We start from the raw sequence: 7,701 nt of genomic DNA on the forward strand, positions 1-7,701 counted from the left end.
AGAACGATCGGTTTATGTTGAGGATAGCCGTGCTGCAAGCAAAGCTTCAGACCCAATCGTTAGGCAAGGGTAATTTAAGTGTAGGAAAGGATGAAACAGCGTCTGTGCCACCATTAGCTCTGACAAATTGAAAACCCTAGTCATTGGCGACTCCATTACCCACGGTATTAAACATAAAAATAATTATCCAGCGATCATACACTGTTTACCAGGGGGCAGGGCAACCGGCGTAAAGGCTCATCTGGAAAGGGTGCTGGCTAAGTCTAAAACGGGCGTGTGTAGAGAGTATAGGGATATTGTTATCCACGTCTGACCCAGAAAATATTAAAAACTATCGGCCTATATCGAATCTCCCATTCCTCTCCATTTAAAAAAAAAAGCTGTTGCGCAGTTCACTGCCTTCCTGAAGACAAACAATGTATAGGAAGTACTTCAGTCTGGTTTTAGACCCCATCATAGCACTGAGATTGCACTCGTGAAGGTGGTAAATGACCTTTTAATGGCATCAGACCGAGGCTCTGCATCTGTCCTCGTGCTCCTAGAACTTAGTGCTGCTTTTGACACCATCGATCACCACACTCTTTTGGACAGATTGGAAACCCAAATTGGTCTACACGGACAAGTTCTGGCCTGGTTTAGATCTTATCTATCGGAAAGATATCAGTTTGTCTATGTGGATGGTTTGTCTTCTGACAAATCAAATGTAAATGTTGGTGTTCCTCAATGTTCCGTTTTAGGACCCCTATTGTTTTCACTATATATTTTACCTCTTGGTGATGTCATTCGGAAACATAATGTTAACACTGCTATGCGGACGATACACAGCTGTACATTTCGATGAAACATGGTGAAGCCCTAAAATTGTCCTCCCTGGAAGCCTGTGTTTCAGACATAGGAAGTGGATGGCGGCAAATTTTTACTTTTAAACTTGGACAAAACAGAGATGCTAGTTCTAGGTCCCATGAAACAAAGAGATCTTCTGTTGGATCTGACAATTAATCTTGATGGTTGTACCGTCGTCTCAAATAAAATTGTGAAGGACCTCGGCGTAACTCGAGACCCTGGTCTCTCTTTTGACAAACATATTAAGACTATTTCAAGGACAGGTTTTTTCTATCTACGTAACATTGCAAAAATCAAACTTTCTGTACAAAAACGATGCAGATCAAATTAATCCATGCCTTTGTCACTTCTAGGTTAGACTACTGCAATGCTCTACATTCTGTCAACCTGGATAAAGCACTAAATAGACTTCAGTTATTGCTAAACACTGTTGCTAGAATCTTGACTAGAACTAAACAATTTGATCACATTACTCCAGTGCTAGCCTCCCTACACTGGTTTCCTGTTAAGGCAAGGGCTGATTTTTAGATTTTACTGCTAACCTACAAAGCATTACATGGGCTTGTTCCTACCTATCTCTCTGATTTGGTCCTGCCGTACATACCTACACGTACGCCATGGTCACAAGACGCAGGCCTCCTAATTGTCCCTAGAATTTCTAAGCAAACAGCTGGAGGCAGGGCTTTCTCCTATAGAGCTCCATTTTTATGGAATGATCTGCCTACCCATGTGAGAGACGCAGACTCGGTCTCAACCTTTACGTCTTTATTCAAGACTCATCTCTTCAGTAGGTCCTATGATTGAGTGTAGTCTGGCCCAGGAGTGTGAAGGTGAACGGAAAGGCTCTGGAGCAACGATCCGCCCTTGCTGTCTCTGCCTGGCCGGTTCCCCTCTTTCCACTGGGATTCTCTGCCTCTAACCCTATTACAGGGGCTGAGTCACTGGCCTACTGGTGCTCTTCCATGCCATCCCTAGGAGGGGTGCGTCACTTGAGTGGGTTGAGTCACTGACGTGGTCTTCCTGTCTGGGTTGGCGCCCCCCCTTGGGTTGTGCCGTGGCGGAGATCTTTGTGGGCTATACTCGGCCTTGTCTCAGGATGGTAAGTTGGTGGTTGAAGATATCCCTCTAGTGGTGTGGGGGCTGTGTTTTGGAAAATATACCCTGCTTGTTTGGCCCTGTCTGGGGGTATCATCGGATGGGGCCACAGTGTCTCCTGAGCCCACCTGTCTCAGCCTCCAGTATTGATGCTGCAGTAGTTTGTGTCGGAGGGCTAGGGTTAGTCTGTTATATCTGGAGTATTTCTCCTGTCTTAGTGTCCTGTGTGTAAAGGGGTGATAGTGAAGTCAGACGCAGGAGAGCAGAACCAGGTAATAGCCGGAGCAGTTTAATTTCAAAACTAACAGCATAAAGCAATAACAAACATGTGTACAAAACCCGACACGCACCAGTAAACATGTGCACAAGCACTTACAACAAACAATTCAACACAAAGACATGGGGAGGAACAGAGGGTTAAATACACAACACTTAATGAGGGAAATGAGAACTTTGTGTGTAGGAAGACAAAACAAATAGAAAATGAAAAGTGGACCGAAGGTGGCTGTAATAGCCGTTGTTATTTATTAAATACAACGTAACAAAAAGTACAACCGAAACAGCACCGTCAGGTACAAATCAGAAAGCAACTACCCGCAAAACACATGTGGGCAAGAGCTACCTAAGTACGGTTCTCAATCAGAGACAACAATAGACAGCTGTCCCTGATTGAGAACCATACCCGGCCAAAAACAAAGAAATACAAAAACATAGAAAAAGGAACATAGAATGCCCACCCTAGTCACACCCTGGCCTAACCAAAATAGAGAATAAAAGCCTCTCTATGGCCAGGGCGTGACAGTGGCTAGAAATCCGGTGACGCCAACCGCCGAACGCCGCCCGAACAAGGAGAGGAACAGACTTCAGTGGAAGACATGACACTGTGTGAATTTAAGTATGCTCTCTCTCTTTCTCTCTTTCTTACTTTCTCTCTCTCGGAGAACCTGAGCCCTAGGACCATGCCTCAGGACAACCTGGCATGATGACTCCTTGCTGTCCCCAGTCCACCTGGCTGTGCTGCTCCTCCAGTTTCAACTGTTAGGCCTGCGGCTATGGAACCCTGACCTGTTCACTGGATGTGCTACCTGCCCCAGACCTGCTGTTTTCAACTCTCAAGAGACAGCAGGACCGGTAGAGATACTCTCAATGATCGGCTATGAAAAGCCAACTGACATTTACTCCTGAGGTGCTGACCTGTTGCACCCTCGACAACTACTGTGATTATTATTATTTGACCATGCTTGTAATTTATGAACATTTGAACATCTTGGCCATGTTCTGTTATAATCTCCACCCAGCACAGCCAGAAGAGGACTGGCCACCCCTCATAGCCTGGTTCCTCTCTAGGTTTCTTCCTAGGTTTTGGCCTTTCTAGGGAGTTTTTCCTAGCCACCGTGCTTCTACACCTGCATTGCTTGCTGTTTGGGGTTTTAGAATGAGTTACTGTACAGCACTTTGAGATATCAGCTGATGTAAGAAGGGCTATACATATACATTTGATTTGATTTTGATTTGATTTACATCTAAAGGCTATCAAATATGGTTGTCTATTGCATTGGGGACAGAGAATAAAAGGAGCAGATTTCTGGGCATGGTAGAAAAGATTCAGGGCATAATGTACAGACAGGGGTTTGCTAGGGTGAGGGTACCGTGGAGGTAAACCTAGGCATTGAGTGACAATAAGAGAAGTTGCATCTCTGGAGGTGCTAGTTGAGGTCACCCCATTTGTGGGGGGAAAGGCGGTATCCGAGGCATGTTGAGTGGGGATAGGGGCTCCGCAGTAAAATAAAACAATGATAACTACCCTAAACAACAGTATACAAGCCATATTGACATTAGAGAGAGACATAAAGCGAGGCATAAAGCAATCACAGTTGTTGATTGGGAGAGTAAGCTAAGTTAACAACGGGTAAGACAGCAACAGCTAATCAGCTAAGACAACAACAACAGGTAAAATGGCGAGGACCGTGATTAATGAACAGTCCAGCAGGCATCAGCTATGGAGCCAGGCATCATAGGGTCCAGTGAACAGCAATATGAAACAGGGAAGTCGTTACTACGCTAGCAAGCGGGAGACACAGCGTTCATAAAGGTTAGCAGGCCAGGGCTAGCAGAAGGTTCAGAGCTTACGGCAGGAATCCAGCGATGTAGTGGCTTCTAGTCATGCTAGTGAAGAGTCAGGGGGGCATCAGCTGTGCAACCGAGTGATCATAGGGTCCACTGGGCAGGCCGGGAGATGGGCCTGGCTCAAAGGCCAGCTTCGGGGCTGGGCCAGTCGGTAGCAGCTAGCTAGCTGTGGTGATCTGGAGTAATGGTCCAGTAATGGAGTAATCTGGAGTAATGGTGGAGAAAAGCAGTCCAATATTCTCAGGGTTGATATCGCACTGAGCAGACTGGCGGATATTATCCAGGGTAAATGTGGCTGGTGTCTGAGCTAGAGGTAAAGGCCGCTAGCAGTGGCTAACAATGACTAACTTGCTAGTAGCTAATTAGCTGATTAGCATCTGATGGCTAGCTTCTGATGGAGGTTCTAGCTGTAAGGTCAAAAAACAATAGCGGATCCGTATGACATTGGGTGAGGCGGGTTGCCATCTTGGATCACTCTGTGATACTACTTTGAAGAATCTAAAATATTAAATATATTTTGATTTGTTTAACACTTTTTTGGCAACTACACGATTCCATATGTGTCATTTCACAGTTTTGATGTCTTCACTATTATTCTACAATGTAGAAAATAGTTAAACTAAAGAAAAACCCTTGAATGAGTAGATGTGTCCTTACTTTTGACTGGTACTGCAGGTGTATGGAAAGTTGTTGACTGAGACATGGGAATGAAGAAAGATTACATTCTGTCCTAACATGTTATTGTTGAATCTCATGGATCCTAAGGGGGGAAGCACAGGGCAAATGTCTGGTTTCAGTCACAGATAAGGGAGGACAGGCGTGGATTAAGGAGGAGAGAGGAATTCGGCCCAGGTCACAGGTCAGATGGAGTGAGAAGGAACAGACCACAAAGGTTTTAGCGTCAAGCGGGGCCATGACTACACCAGTAAGAGGAACCAAACAAGTTCTTGACTAGCAACAGAGATGTATTGGCTGTCTAGATGTGCAAGGAGTTGATTCCGGCTAGTGGGAGGACCAGTGGGTGAATTAACTTAGTTTGAGCTTTTTGTGAGTTTGTACTCTGTTTGTTCAGAACCTAACACAACCTTACCTAGTTTAAACATCACCCCAAAAGTTGACCCCACTACCATCAGTTTCCACCTCAATCACAAAAAACTTGCAGTCAATGTGACTCCACCCGTTGTTTTGACAGTCTTGATTCAGCTGGAAACAAACAGATTCAATCAGGGTTTTAGGACAATTTCAACAGTTATAATATGAAACAGTTTTAAAATAACTGACACTCTCCATCCTCTACTACTCTACTCCAGCTCTCACACTCTTTCCCAGATCTTACACTCATTAAGTAGATAACATCGTTCTTGTTGACTGCCCAGCATCCAAAGGGTCCACAACTGTAGTTCTTCACACTTCCTGGCCCTGGAAGGGGTGTCTGTTCCCTTGTGGGTGTCCGACAGTATGGAGTATCGTCCAACAATAAACTGAACACCTCCAGCATCCACCTGCTTCAGAAGGCCTGAAGACAACAAAGACAGATGGACAGACAAGCAAACGGGAGCACGTATCTATGAATTCTGCCAAATGACTTACTTGTTAAAATTGTAAAACGTTCATCATTTTTTCAACACCCTGATGATATCAGGAAGGCTAAGAAGCAGGTGTCCTCTGGATAAATATTGAGTAATGCTCTCCACTAACCTGCAGCTTGCACCCAGTTACCGGCCACATACTTTTAGATTAAGTCTGCTTTGTTGACACCCCAGATCCCTGCTGGTCCTACAGTGATATGCTTCAGGGAACCAGACAGGCGGATCCATTTAGCAACCACTTGCCCCAGTCCTGCATCAGATTCTTGATGTTTTCTACCTCCTGACAGTCCCAGGCTATGGAGACAAAGACATTTGGGTAGATTGCACCAATAAAATCTTGATCAATTCCAAGATGATCAAGCATGTTTCAGATGATGGTAATTTACTGTGACTGATGACCAGGAGACAGAGGACCAATAAGATGGCTGCAGTGGCTCTCATGATGTCTCTGTAGATCTACAGTATAAGTTGTGATTTTACACCAGACTTCAATCGTCCCATTGCAGGGCTTTGCACTTTAATAGCCCTGCACATTGCATTAAAAGCCATGATGGCTTCCTGTTCCACCTGTATTTTTTTATTTTTGATTTTACCTTAATTTTACTAGGCAGGTCAGTGAAGAACAAATTCTTATTTTTAAAGACGGCCTAGGAACAGTGGGTTAACTGCCTTGTTCAAGGGCTGAACGACAGATTTGTACATTGTCAGCTCGGGGGTTTTGCAACCATTAAGTAGATGTCATGCTGCCCTGCTACCAAATTGCTAGTCCAACGCTCTAACCACTAGGCTACCCTGCTGCCCCGTATATCAAAGAGTTGATGGGAGGCTGGACCAAGAAAGGCTTTTCTTGTTATTTTCTAATGGTTAGGGTAAATACAGACAATTTATGGATAAGTGAAAGACCCCGTTACCAAACTGCTACTGCCCCCCTACCTAACTGCTACTGCCCTGCTACCTAACTGCTACTGCCCTGCTACCTAACTGCTACTTCCCCACTACCTAACTGCTACTGCCCTGCTACCTAACTACTACTGCCCCACTACCTAACTGCTACTGCCTTGCTACCTAACTACTACTGCCCCCCTACCTAACTGATACTGCCCCGCTACCTAACTACTACTGCCCCCCTACCTAACTGCTACTTCCCTGCTACCTAACTGCTACTGCCCTGCTACCTAACTACTACTGCCCCACTACCTAACTGCTACTGCCTTGCTACCTAACTACTACTGCCCCCCTACCTAACTACTACTGCCCCACTACCTAACTGCTACTGCCTTGCTACCTAACTGCTGCAGCCCTGCTACCTAACTGATACTGCCCCTCTACCTAACTGCTGCTGCCCCGCGACCTAACTGATACTGCCCCACTACCTAACTGCTGCTGCCCCGCAACCTAACTGATACTGCCCCACTACCTAACTGCTGCTGCCCCACTACCTAACTGCTACTGCCCCACTACCTAACTGCAGCTGCCCCGCAACCTAACTGATACTGCCCCACTACCTAACTGCTGCTGCCCCACTACCTAACTGCTACTGCCCCACTACCTAACTGCTGCTGCCCCACTACCTAACTGATACTGCCCCACTACCTAACTGCTACTGCCCCCCTACCTAACTGCTGCAGCCCTGCTACCTAACTGATACTGCCCCGCTACCTAACTGCTGCAGCCCTGCTACCTAACTGATACTGCCCCTCTACCTAACTGCTGCTGCCCCGAGACCTAACTGATACTGCCCCACTACCTAACTGCTGCTGCCCCACTACCTAACTGCTACTGCCCCACTACCTAACTGCTGCTGCCCCGCAACCTAACTGATACTGCCCCACTACCTAACTGCTGCTGCCCCACTACCTAACTGATACTGCCCCACTACCTAACTGCTGCTGCCCCACTACCTAACTGCTACTGCCCCACTACCTAACTGCTGCTGCCCCACAACCTAACTGAACTGCCCCACTACCTGCTACCTAACTGCTGCTGCTGCCCCACTACCTAACTGCTGCTGCCCCACTACCTAACTGCTGCTGCCCCACTACCTAAC

General features: G+C 46.3%; 1 long non-coding RNA gene across 1 annotated transcript; it reads right to left on the reverse strand.

The window, feature by feature from the left end:
- Positions 1-2,207: 2,207 nt before the first annotated feature.
- On the reverse strand, positions 2,208-5,575 carry LOC135572758 (uncharacterized). Its single transcript, XR_010464468.1, has 2 exons — positions 5,402-5,575; positions 2,208-5,268 (listed from the first exon to the last, which is right to left on the reverse strand). It is a non-coding gene; the product is annotated as an uncharacterized LOC135572758 (long non-coding RNA).
- Between the last annotated feature and the right edge of the window lie 2,126 nt (positions 5,576-7,701).

The sequence above is a fragment of the Oncorhynchus nerka genome, linkage group LG8, assembly GCF_034236695.1.
Source record: "Oncorhynchus nerka isolate Pitt River linkage group LG8, Oner_Uvic_2.0, whole genome shotgun sequence".
Lineage (NCBI taxonomy): Eukaryota > Metazoa > Chordata > Actinopteri > Salmoniformes > Salmonidae > Oncorhynchus > Oncorhynchus nerka.